This window comes from Cnephaeus nilssonii, assembly GCF_951640355.1.
Source record: "Cnephaeus nilssonii genome assembly, chromosome: 5".
Taxonomy (NCBI): domain Eukaryota; kingdom Metazoa; phylum Chordata; class Mammalia; order Chiroptera; family Vespertilionidae; genus Cnephaeus; species Cnephaeus nilssonii.
The window spans coordinates 76,664,207-76,678,047 of NC_137076.1; positions in this window are offsets into that span (position 1 = coordinate 76,664,207).

Below are 13,841 nucleotides of genomic sequence, written 5' to 3' on the forward strand. Positions count from 1 at the left end.
TTGGCTGACCAGGCTCTGGGATGGGCACACACTCCCTGTGGGCCCAGGTCCCGCAGAGACATGACTTGTAGAGTGGAGGTGTTTCTAGTTGAGGCCCCGGGCCACCGTGGCTCAATCATCTGCAGGCATGCCTTACTACTGCAGGGTTTGCCAGACGGTGGAATGCCTCTAACACCGTTAAATACAGCCCAGGGCTCCCAGCTCGACCGTGGCAGGCCTTTGCGAGCATTTAGTACAAGCCAGGATCTGGCTGCCTGGACACCTGGGAGCCAGGCGTAAACACCAGGGCCAGGGCTTGTTGAATGCCAGCCTCGCCTGCCTTTCCTTACTTCCTTCTCTCCTACCCTCTGACCCCCAGCGCACACAAGTTATTGATCAGTGTGGCTCAGAGAAACAAAATTCCCCCAGACTCTTGCTCTCAGATATTTAAAAACACACACCACACAAGCCCTACTCTCCATGAGGAAGTTTATAGTTTGTGGGTGCTAGAGGGCACTGTTGGACAACTTTTGTGTGCTCAAAACCTATTGCCAGTATTTTTTTTTTTTAATGGACTATTGTTTTTTTTTGAGAAGTTTTAGGTTCACAGCAAAATTAAGCAGAAAGTACAGAGATTTCCAAGATACTTCCTGCCCCTACACACACAGCCTCCCCCACTATCAACATCCTGCACCAGAGTGGGACATGTGTTATAATCCACGGACCTACACTGACACGTCATTATCGCCAAGGTCCACAGTTCACGTTAGGGTTCTCTCTTGATACATTCTATGGGTTTTGACAAATGTATAATGGCATATGTCTACCATTACAGTATCATACAAAATAGTTTCACTGCCCTAAAAATTCTCTGTGGTCAACCTATTCATCCCCCATCCTGGCAACCACCAATCTTTTTACTGTCCCAAAGTTTTGCCTTCTCCAATATGCCATATAGTTGGAATCATAAAGTATGTAGTCTTTTCATATTGGCTTCTTTTGCTTCATAATATGCATTTAAGGTTCCTCCATATCTTTTCATGTCCTGATAGCCCATTTCGTTTTAGTACTGAACAATATTCCATGGTCTGGTAGTATAGTTTACTTATCCATTTGCCCACTTGAAGGACATCTTGGTTGCATCCGAGTTTTGGCATTTATGAATAAAGTTGTTATAAACATCTGTGTGCAGGTTTTTAGATGGACATAAATTTTCAACCTACTTGAGTAAGTACCCAGGAGCATGATTGCTGGATTCTTGCCTGTATATTTAGAGGGTAGGATGCTCAGTGGGGTAGACTGTCCCATACTCAAACAGCTTGCTGGGACCCCAGCAAAGCCTCTCCTCCTTCAGGGCCAGAGCTCCCTCCTCACTCCTTCAGACTCACCACTCCCTCTTGGTGGCATTGACTCAGTCCCCCTCAGCCTCCAGTGAAGAGAAACGTCTGTGAGGGAATAGGACTGCGCCTTCCCTCCTCTCTCTCTTTCATCTTTTACTCCACAAGTGTGAGGGCTTGGAGGATATTTTGGTATGAACAGAATTGTTTTGACAACACTAGCATTCAAGAAAAACCAAGAACACAATTTTGCATCAAGTTGTCATTCTTTTTAATGATTAACATCACAACTCTTATTATTTGGTCTAAGTGTTTGTGGCAAACATAGCTGCATTGCCATTCAAATTGGTTCAGACATTTTACTAACTGTGGGACCCTGGGGGAGTCCATAGCCTCCTTATTCCTCTTTTCTTCCTCCTCCATCAAATGGAGGAAGATGGTGACTGCCACCCAGTGTTGTTGTGACGATTCAAAAGGATCTTAAAACAGGCAAAGGGCCGACAGCAGGCTCTTAGACTAGGACCATGGTCAGCAAACTGCGGCTCGTGAGCCACATGCGGCTCTTTGGCCCCTTGAGTGTGGCTCTTCCACAAAATACCACGGCCTGGGCGAGTCTATTTTGAAGAAGTGGTGTTAGAAGAAGTTTAAGTTTAAAAAATTTGGCTCTCAAAAGAAATTTCAATCGTTGTACTGTTGATATTTGGCTCTGTTGGCTAATGAGTTTGCCGACCACTGGACTAGGATATACCAAAAAAAGGTTAACTGTTGTTATTGATTTTTAGTTTCTGTAGGAGACAACCTTGAGAGCAATCTATTCCTTTGTTTTCTGAAAATGGCAAAAATAACTAACAGGGTATTTGATTTTACACAGAAAAAGGCAAGATGCTGTTTGGGATGGAGGGGTTTCAGGAACCAAACTAAAAACATTTGAGAATTTTGTTTTGTATAAACACGTGAAAAGCTGTCTTCCTTCAGGACGGAGCTGTGTCTCTGGCCAGTTTGCTTGCAGAAATTAAAAAAAAAAAAAATCTGGGGGTTCCTGGAATTGGGGAGGGGCAACATGGCTGGGACTCTTGTTTATCCCAGAGCGGGTAGCCAGGGACCCCAGAGAGGGAGAAAGACAAGAGGACCTGGGGCCTGGGAACTCTGAGCTTGTTCACACCCAGGAGCTGGTTTGGGCTTTTCTCTCATGCTCGGTAGTTCCCCTTTGTCATTCTTTCAGACAAGTCTGGTCCTAGTTGGGTTTGGGGAGAGGACGTCTGGGGACAAACAGGGCCTGGGAAAGCTTGTTAAGGGGGTGGCAGGAGGTCACCAGAGAAAAAGAAAGTGAGTGGGGAGCTTGAGTCAGGAAGTGACTGAGAGAAGAACAGCAACCAGGACTTGAGGGAAGGGTATACCTACCTGCAGGCTCCCAGAAACACTCGGGAGGGGAGCCTGATAGAAGCTAGTCACAGCTTTTCCAAGGAGGGTGTAAGCTGGGTGGGTCTTATGCCATTTGGGCGCCAAAGAGAAGACCCTTGGTAGCATGGGTGTCTGGGCATCTGGGTTATAGATATGATTTTTCACCTTCATAGTAACCCGATAGGGGAGGTATTATCATGGAGCTTGTTTTACAGGTGAAGAAACTGAGGCACAGAGAGGGTAAGCAACTTGCCCTCAGTCACACAGCTAGGAAAGCCTGCTGGTCCCCCAGGGAGCAGACCCTTGCCTCAGCTCTGCAGTAACTGCTGTCATTGACTCCGCCCAAGGCCTCCTGGTGAGGAGAGTGTCTGGGAAATTCCTGCCCTGGAGAAGCTGGTGGAAGAGTAGCTGGTGGAAGAGAGCCCATTCCTGGATATTCTCACTGCAATTCAGGACTTGTTATCACTCTGGGGCCCCAGCCTTCTTTATTCAATGAGGCGGCCAAGTCTGCTGGTGATTTCCAGGCAGTGTGCAGAGTGTTTGCAGCATGGGCTCCGGAGCAGCTTCACAAATAGGTTGACATCACACGTAGGAGGGGCCATCCCAGCTAGAGGTGCCCAGTTTCCATCGCTGGGTGGGCCCTTTTCTGGCAGTCTGTGAAAATGCCAGTAGATGGCGCACCGATCCCGCTCCTGTTCTGTTCCAGCTGGAAGATACAGAGGTTCAGACAGACCATCCCAGACCCGCTGGGAGGCGCCCACACTGTCAGAGCAAGAGCTGCTTCTTCACTTTCCTTTTAACAGACACTTATGTAGCACTTACTGAGTACCCGGACCCATCTGTGTGCTGGGTGTTCAGTGTTCATGGTCCAATGGGGAGGACAGAAAAGGCCATTCATTGCCATTCAGTGTGACCACAGCTAGGACAGAAGGGTCCTGGGCAGCTTGGGGGCTGCGGCAGCAGTTAACTCTGGGACTGGGTAGCCTTGCACGTCTGGGGAAAAGGCTGGAGTTAGTGTTCTCATAGGACTGTGCCTGATTGGGTGGGGGGGGGGGGCGGGGGGAGGGGGTGTTTGAGACCAGGCACCTCGGGCACACAAGTGATGTTCCAAAAATGAAGGAGAGTAGATGAGGGCATTCTGGAGGCTGCTTGGAGGGCAGACATCAGTGGCCCTGGCCCCGCGGTGGCAGTAACAACAGCAGTGGCAATAGCAGCGGTGTGGTTGTTTCCTGGGGACTTCTTGGCTCCTTAGAGTTTCATGATGGTGTTCTAGGCACCCTCTCTGGAGCTGCTGTCTCCCTAGGTTACAGGGTGTCCACTATATCCAGACCTAGGGGCTGCTCCTGCCTCAAAGAGAGATCCAGGGGGCGTGGGGGATGGGGACAGCAGCAGCCTGTAAGGGAAGGGAGAAGGGAAGGGGATCAGTGGCAGACACTGTACTCGGCTTCACAGCAATCCATTCAGGTGACATCATGTTCCCTGTTAGGCAGGTCATGGAGGTTCGGAGATGAAAGTCTCAGGTGCAGGTATACACACGGTGAGTGGCAAATGGGGAGGCGCTGTGCTGCTGGCACAGAGAGGGATGCTTGGGGAGTCTAGGGTCATCCTGCCCCTTTGCTGGTGTTGGAGAAGAGACCATATGAGTGCAGAGGCAGCGATGGCCACTTCCCAAGTCAGACCAGCTCCTGACCACACGCCCCCATCAGGCTGCCCCTGACTCAGGCGCCAGACCAGCTCTGGTTTATCACCTGGCACCTGGCTGCCCAAGTGCATTGCCTCTGCTGACCACAGGGTACAGAGGTGGGGGGAGGGGAGCCATGGGCAGGTGTACTCTCGGGATCTACAGCCTTCCTGTCCTTCTGCAGGACCTGGGTCACTTGGCCAACCTTGGGGGCTCTCATCTTTTTACTTGTCTGGCCCTGGTTCCTCGTATACAGCCTGATTCTGATTGCAAGTCAACCGATAATGACCAGAGCCCACCCCACCTCTAAACCCGTCCCAAGCGACTTCTCAAAACCAGCCTCTTGAATACTCTCCCAGCTGTGCTTGATCCCCAGTCTCTCTCTTTTTTCTCCCTTCAAATAGTTCATTATTTTGCATGGAGATTTTGCTTTTCTTTGACTTTCTTTTCTTCATATATATCCTGATAAAAGGGCTCCCGTTATTTCAGAATATATTCTGGGCCCTATTCTGTGCTCAATTACACACCATCTATAGTTGATTTTCATGAAATTTAAATAACAAAGACGGGCGCTTATGTCATTTCTTCCTTATAAAAATACACCCTTGAAATCCTCTCTTACTGGAAAGCTGCAGCGTGTCCGCAGTTGAACAGCTTGTGTGTGTGTGTGTATGTGCTGCCTCATTATCAGTGCCTCGGAGTGAGGTGTGTCCTGGTAACAAGAGCTAAATTTGCCCTCACTGTCCCCAAGTGGAAACAGACTGCCCCGACCCCCAGGATGCGGCAGCATCTGCCAGTCTCTGCAGCAGTCAGGCCGGGGCCACCTGGCTCAGGGAGCTTCATCATGTAGGCCAGTGATGGCGAACCTATGACACGTGTGTCAGCACTGACACGCGTAGCCATTTCTGATGACACGCGGCCGCTGAGGCGGCCGCATGCCGAGGATAAAACATTTGCTGCTCCTGAGGATGAAACATTTGCGAAATAATGTTTTTTCCTCAAAGTGACACACTACCCGGGTTATGCTCAGTTTTTTGGCGAAGTTTGACACACCAAGCTCAAAAGGTTGCCCATCACTGATGTAGGCTGTGATCCTGTGGGCATGTGTCAGCAGGGACCAGATGTCTGCAAGTGAACCAGGTGGGATCTCTCAGTGGCAAGATATTAAACACCCAAACTGGGTTTAACCTTCATGAGCCCCAGATGGCAACCTGATGGTCTGCATGCCGAACAGCCCAGGTAAAAGAAGGGTCTAAGTCCTGGAACTGAAGGTGTTGGCTAAGAAACAAGAGGGCCTGTCCTAGCTGGCTTGGCTCAGTGGATAGAGTGTCAGCCCACAGATTGAAGGGTCCCGGGTTTGATTCTGGTCAAAGGCAACCTCTGTTTCGGGTTCGATCCCTGGCCCTGGTCGGGGTGTGTGCGGGAAGCAACCAATCAATGTGTCTCTCTCACATCGATGTTTCTGTCTCTCCCCCTCCTTTCCACTCTCTCTAAAAATCAGTGGGAAAATATCCTCAGGTGAGGATTAACAACAACAACAAAAAGACAAAAGAGGGCTTGATGGGACCCTGTAATGGGACTACTCTGTTTAACTATGGGGTGATGATATTTGGCATGCAATTTTAAATTCCCCTCTCCTGGAGTGAATTCCTCACATGGGGTCCGGCAGAGAGGCATGAAGGGAATGCATCCTCGGATGGTTGTTTGCCAAGGGCTGATGGAAGAGAAGGTTCTGCTCCAGACCTCAGCCTTCATTCCTTGCATCCCCAAGCTCACTGACTCTGCTCCTGCAGGAGGGACTCTTCACAGAGAAACCACGGTGGTTTGCTCCAGACCATGATCTCAGGCCTTTGCTAGCGACCCGCTCCGCTCCGGTTCCCTGCACATTGTAGGAAGACTTGCTTCATCCAGTGTGCAAATTTCACACAAACTTTCTTCCTCTAGGTCTCCACTTGAAGAAGCTGAGGCAGGGGCAGAAGGGTACCCGCGAGGACAGGAGCCATTTAGGATGACACTTAATAGTCTACAGGAGACCTCCTTGGGCCCAGCCTGCACCCTCACTAGCTCAGAGGAATGGGACTTGGGATGGGCCCTGAATGGTTTGATGCCTGAAGAACAGACAGTGAGGTCTGAGAGAAGAAATGGCATATACCGAGGTCAGCTGTGAGGGAAGTACAACTCAAGTTTGGAAGGAGAGAAGAGAGTTTGCAGCTGCTAAGTTTGGAAAAGATGGTGGGAAGTCTCCCAGAAATGTAAATCAGGATGAAAATATGTGTTGTTGAGCGACTAGATAAAACCATAGAACTATGTCCAAAAGCCCATGCTACCTGGACAGGAATTGAGGGTCCAGGCTCCATTAAATCAACAGTGATGTAGGAAACCCTGAAATTGAATAAAAATAGAAACTAATGAACCTAATCTCAACAACATAAACAACATAATCATACTGAAGGAAGAAAAAGAAAAATAACTCAAGAAATTTTTGAACATAGTACTTTGACTATATATCCTTAGTCTAAGGCAAAAAGAACTGCAAATATTAAACTCTACTGAAGAGGTGTGTTTGTCACAATGGAATGGATATAGCAGATTTCTGGTATTGTAGAATTAAGCAAATGAGTGAATATGTGGGTAATGTTGAGAGCCAGATTCTCACTATTGGAGAAGGAAATAAAAAATATGGAATAGAGGAAGGCTAGGAAGAATTCTGTGAGTTGGATTTGAGTTGCAGGATTGGGAGGTATCAGCACATAAATATATAATACATACTTATGTAAACAAATGTACATACAGTATAAGTATATCTACATACATTTCCTAGCTCTGTACAATGAAAGGGTCTAGAAGCAAAAACACCCCAGTTGCACTAATTACATGTTACTAATTAGATCTTGGTTTCTAAATACCATTTTTTTACTAAAAAGAACTAGGGCTCCTTGGAGGAGAGCTGGGGCAGGAAAGTGCAAGATTAGTGTGGAGCCTCTGTTTATGCCAAAAAGAATGATGGGGACATAGCAAAGTGACTTAGAAGCCAGAATCAAGAGGCTCCCAGCAGTCATATCTAGAACAATTTGAACATCAAAACAAATTGTTGTAAAAAACTATATCCATTGACTAAAATAAGAATTTGTGAATCCAAGCTAATATAACATGAATGAATGAATGAATGAATGATAAATGGGGTAGAAGGAAAAACTTTTCCTTATGTATTATGCCAACTAATGAATGTAGAAAGAATGGTGGAGTTAGAAAATTGTCATTTTGAGAACATTAAGTAGTAATTGATTGAGGCAAAAATCATCAATGGATGCTAAAACTAGTGGGTGAAAGTTTGGTGAGGATCAGAATATTTAGTCTTACTGACTTTCCTCACAAATTATTTATTAATTACATAGGAACAATAGGAACTCCACAGTGGAGAGTTCTGGCAAACATCACTTAACCAAGTGATTCAAGTTAACATCACCAATATTGGGACACTTTCACACCAAGTGCCTCCTCTGTGGGATGCACTGAAGAGGACATGTCACATCTGTGGTGCTCCCACCAAGTGATAGAACCTGATATGAGAAAACATCAGAAAAGTCTATGCTGAGAAACATGATGCAAGATGATGTTAAGGTTAAGGTTACGAAAAATAAAGGAAGGCTAAAGGACAATTCCAGATTGAAGGAGATTAAAGAGATTTGACAACCAAAAGCAATCTGTGATTCTAGATTAAATACTGACCTGGGGGAAAATAGGTAAAGAGGACATTATTGGAACAATTGGAGAAATTTTAATATAGACTGTGCATTAGATATTAGCATATGTCAATATCAAATTTCCATTTTAATCATTGTACTGAGATTATTTTTAAAAATTTGTTAGTAACTTTTTATTTTAGTACAATTTCAAACACAAAACAGTTGCAAAACTCCTGAATACCCAGCTTCATCAATTGTTAACATTTTCCCACATTTACTTTATAATTTTATCAGATAGATAGATAGATAGATAGATAGATAGATAGATAGATGATAGATAGAAACTTACAAGGAGGGCTCATTCCTTCGCTCCTTCATAGCATCAGATTTGTTCGATATCCTATTTGGTATCTGCTCCTCATGTAAATGTCCCGATTCCTCACCACCACCAGTCCTGAAGTCACCTTTGGTGTCCTGCAACCTCCAGGCCATGCCAGGAACCTGGATGAAGGCTGAAGTTCTCCCTGATCCATCCTTCCCAGATGCCTTCAGATGAGTCCAAGGGCATTTGTCTTTGACTAAGACCTCAGCATCTGATAAATAGCTTTATAAATAAATGGTGTGAAGGTGGGTAAAGGTGAAGATTGGCTTAAATGCCAGTTCCTAGCATTTTACATGAGGGACAAGTAGACAGAGAAGGCTGATGTCAGAATCCTAGATGGCCCTGAGTTCTGCTCCACCTGTTCCTAGCTGTAGAAACTGAGGCCCACCATTGTTTACTTTACCTTCTTGTTTGGCAGACCCTCCAAAGAGCCAGACCACAACTCACCCTCCAAAGAACCAGGCCAATGGCTTCAACCTGCCAGCTTATTCTCTCTTGCCCACTCATTTTCAACCCACCCTTGCCTCTAGGCTGGGCAACCCCACTCCAATTGCCAGTACTCTCAGCATAGCCCAGTGGTTCTCAACTTGTGTTCCAAGGACCCCTGAGGATCCTTAAGACCTTCCCGTGGGATCTGCAGGGGCTTTGCTTTTCCAGTTATATGTTTGTTGAGACTGCATTTTCATAGGAACATGAAACGTCCAACATGAAATATCCAACAACATATCAGGCCAGCTTGAATGCAGAAGTAGGTATGTGAATCTAGTTATCTTCTATTAAGCCAGACATTTAAAAAGATGTAAAGCAATGTCACCCTTATCACTAATTTTTCATTTTGAAAAGTATAGTTATTTGTAATTAAAAATGCTATGTTAACATGAAATGGGTTATTTATTCATTTCAGCTTTATTGAGGTATAACTGACAAATTGTTAATATATTTTAAGTGTACAGTGTGATTTTATATACATATACATTCTGAAAGAGTTCCCATTATCACATTAACACATTCATCACCTCACATATTTATTTTTTAGTTTTTTGTAAGAACACTTAAGTTCTACTTTCACTTATACAAGGCAGTATTATCAACTATAGTCACATGTTATTCATTAGATCCTCAGACTTTATCTTATAGCTGAAAGTGTGTTTTTTACCAGACTCCCCTATTTTTCTCACCCCCAAGCTCCTAGCAGTCAACATTCTACCATTCTTCTCTCTGCTTCTATGAGTTTGACATTATTTTTTTTTTTAAAGACATTTAAGTGATACCATGTAGTATTTGTCTCTCTGTCCGGATTGTTTCACTTAGCATGAGGCCCTCCAAGTTCATCCATGTTATCACAAATGGCAGGATTCCCTTCTTTTTTAAGACTGTGATATAATTATATAATACTTTTTTTTTAATCCATTCATCTGTTGATGGACACTTAGGTTGTTTCCATACTTTGACTATTGCAAATAATGCTGCTATGAACATGGGAGTACAGCTATATCTTCAAGATAGTGTCTTCAGTTGTAGCCGGTGTGGCTCAGTTAATTGAGCATCATGCCATGCACCAGGAGGTCGCCAGTTTGATTCTCAGTCAGGGCACATGCCCAGGTTGTCAGCTCAATTCCCAGTAGTGGGTGTGCAGAAGGTAAGCGATCAATGTTTCTCTGTCTCTCCCTCTCCCTTCCTTTCTCTCTAAACAAATCAATAAAAACATAGTTTTTTAAAAAGATAGTGTCTTCATTTCCTTTAGGTATATAGCCAGAAGTGGGGTTGTTGGATCTTATAGTTCTATTTTTAATTTCTTTAGGAGCCTTCATACTGTTTTTCCTAGTGGCTGTACATTCCTACCAACAGTGAACAAGAGTTCCCTTGTCTCCACATCCCCGCCAGCATTTGTTATCTCGTGTGTTTTTGATAATAGACAACTGAATGGGTGTGAAGTGATATCTCATAAGGGTTTTGATTTGCATTTCCCTCATGATTATTGGTGCTGAGCACCTTTTCGTGTACCTGTTGTCCATTTGTTTGTCTTCTTTGGGAAAATGTCTATTTCAGTTTTTTTCCTATTTTTAAATTGGATTTTTTGCTATTTTGCTATTGAGTTGTATGAATTCCTTATATTTACCCTTTATTAGATATATGGTTTACAAATATTTTCTCCCATTCCATAATTGACTTTTCATTTTACTGATGATTTCTTAGTATTTTATTTTAATGTAGTCCAACTTGTTAATTTTTAGTTTCTTTTACTTTTGGTGTCAAATCCAAAAAAATCATTGCCAAGACCAATGTCAAAGAGCTCAACCTTTATATTTTCTTCTAGGATTTTCATGGCTCCAGGTCTTATGTTCAAGACCATTTGTTTAAGACCAAGATGTTGAATCCATTTTGAGTTGATTTGTGTATATGGTCCAGTTTCATTCTTTTGCATGTGGATAGCCTGTTTTCTTAACCCCACTTATTAAATGACTATCCTTTCCCCATTCTATATTCTTGGCTCTTTTGTTGAAAATTAATTTCCCATATATGCATGGGTGGTTTTTTTTCCCCTGGGCTCTCTATTCTGTTCTATTGTTCTGTGTGTCTGTTTTTATGCCAATTCTACACTCTTTTGATTACTATAGCTTTGTAATATAGTTTGAAATCAGAACACTGATGCCTCCAGCATTGTTCTTCTTTCTCAAGTTTGCTTTGGCTATTTAGGGTCTTTGTGACTGTCTAAGCAGCATATTTTGTTCTTAGTGGCTCCCAGTAGTAGAGGGTGTGCCAAGACCAATCAGTGTCCCCAAGGGAAGATCCCAGTCAGCCCCTAGATGCAGACTGATTCTGGACCCTCTGACAGCAGCTTGTAAAGTATGTAGTCAAACCATACTAGTAAATGGGTGATTTCACCTGTCCCCTCTGTGCTAAGCCTCTGAGCCCGGAGTGGGGTTTGAAGGATAGATAGCATTGCAAGTGCTAACCACCCGTTAAGTATAGTGTCTGTGCTTGCTATAGCCCCATTGACTTTCAGAGCTCTTTGTTTTGGGGGCCTGTCCACCAGGTGAGTGCTTAAAGTTGAAACGCTAGATGTAGGGTCCAAACCGTTTGCCCCTGAGGCAGAAGCTGGGAGATGAGAGTTTCCTCTTGATTGTATGGCATTGGGCTGGTGGTGAGGTTTATGATGAGAGTGTGTCTCAGCCTTTCCTACCCTACCTATAGGAATGTGGGTATTTTCTCATTTTCTCCATGTGTAGGAGTCATTCAGCTAGTTTCTGGGTTTCTCTCAGAGGAAATTGCTTCACATTTGGGGTGTCCATAGAAGGAGGAAAGTTCAGGAATCTCCTGTGTCAACCTCCTAGTCTCTCCCTATGATTATTATTTTAGGATGAATTAAATAAATATTTCTCTTGGTTTCTAAAATGGTAAACATCTACAGAGGTAATTTACATAAACAAAAGCTCTCTGTAATTCTCGATAATTTTTAAGAGACCTAAACTTTTGAGAAACCCTATTCTAGCCCCTGACTGTGTTTTCATAGAAATGGGCTAAGCTGTATAATAATGGGGATAATAACCCATTATCCCTCAGGGAATAGGCTGAATGAAGATCCACTCTCTGCAACATTGTGGGTCACTATGACAGAGGAAAAAGAAGGCTAGAGAATCTTGTACTAGCAATGAAATACCACCGCCTGGCACTGACATGTGTTGCTTCTACTTGTAGTCCATTGGCCATTCCTAGTTTCATGCCTCTGCCTAACTACAGGGGGCAGGTCATATGAACCTCTCATGTGTCAAGTGCCCTGAAAGAGGGAAACTGCTTTATTTTTCTTCATAGCATGGCAGTCATATTAGATATTTGTTTGCTTATTGACGCTGCCCCTCTAGCAGGTAAGCACTTTGAGAGAAGGTCCTTTGTCTTGTTTTGCTCACTGCAGTATCCTGGGTGCATAGAGCTGAGCCTGGAGCATTGTATGGCTTCAATAAATGGAAATAATGGATGAATGGGGTAAGGGTGCTTATGGTCTTCTCAGCCTCTTTGGGTGGTTGGAGTTTCCAATGGAGGCTGTATCTGAAAATGATTCCTGACCCCTAAAGTGCTGGATATGTATTAGCTGAGCCTGCACATAGGGTTCCTTTTTTCTAAAAACTAGAGGCCCGGTGCACAAGACTCATGCACTGGGGGAAGGGGTGTTCCTCAGCCCAGCCTGCGCCCTCTCATAGTCCAGGAGCCATCACTCCTTACCGCCTGCCTGTAGCGGAGGCAGGAGAGGCTCCTGCCACCGCTGCTGTGCTATCCAGCCAGCCAGCCATAAGCCCAGCTTCTGGCTGAGCGGTGCTCCCCCTGTGGGAGCACACTGACCATCAGGGGGAAGCTCCTGCATTGGGCGTCTGCCCCCTGGTGGTCAGTGCACATCATAGCGACCAGTTGTTCTGTCATTCAGTAGATTTGCATATTATGCTTTTAATATATAGGATAATGTGCACAATTCTAGATGCTGGGGCTGTGCAAAGCCAGGTGCACCTGTGCTTCTGCCTGGCTAGAGGTGGGACCTTGATTCCATGTAAGCGAGTGAAAGATTTCCATGACGAGGCCCTGAGGCGCAACCCACTCATGAAGAAAGCATGGCTGCATTGGCAGGTCAGGGCCCTCTTTTCTCCTGGCCAATCCTAGCTGTGAGCAAGGTCTGGGCTGCAGTTTCTGTGAGGGATATTTGAGAGCCAGCCCTGGGAGTTCCTGCAGAAATGGCCTCACATGCATGACTTCAGGTGATGTCTGTTATGTATGCAGTTCTGCCTTTTCACTCCAGAATGCGCGTCTCATCAGCCAGTCCCACTGGATTCTTATATCTGGCATGGATTGGGTAAGAGTGTCATGTATAATAGAGAAGTCAGCCTTGTTGGGGAGTGGGGTGAAAGTCTAGGCAGTTTAATAGGAACTGTTGGTACTTGGAATTGAGCTCAGCGCAAGACCCTGAGCATAAGCCATTGTGTTGCTTGGTTGACATATTCCAAGAAGCCCAGAGGCAGAACTCATTGGGGATTTTCTTGGTCTTGTTGAAGGAACTAGAACAGACTTAGGAGAAGATTCCTGAGAGGGGACCATTCATTCATATCGCTCGGGCTCTGGTGATCCCCACATTCTTAGGGGACATGTAACTTCCTTTGCCAAACCCTGGGACCTATGGTCTGACACCGACTTTTGTCGTATTACCAAGATGGAGAGAGAGTTTGGATGATGAAACACTGGGATTTCTGGACTGTGCAGTAGGTTCATGACATACGAAATATAGTACTACTTGAAATCCTAGGAAATAGGGAATGGGTGGTTGCCAACTTTTTCAAACTGATTCTATGCCCACTACTGGGATTAGAGAAACAGGAAGACATATATGTGTA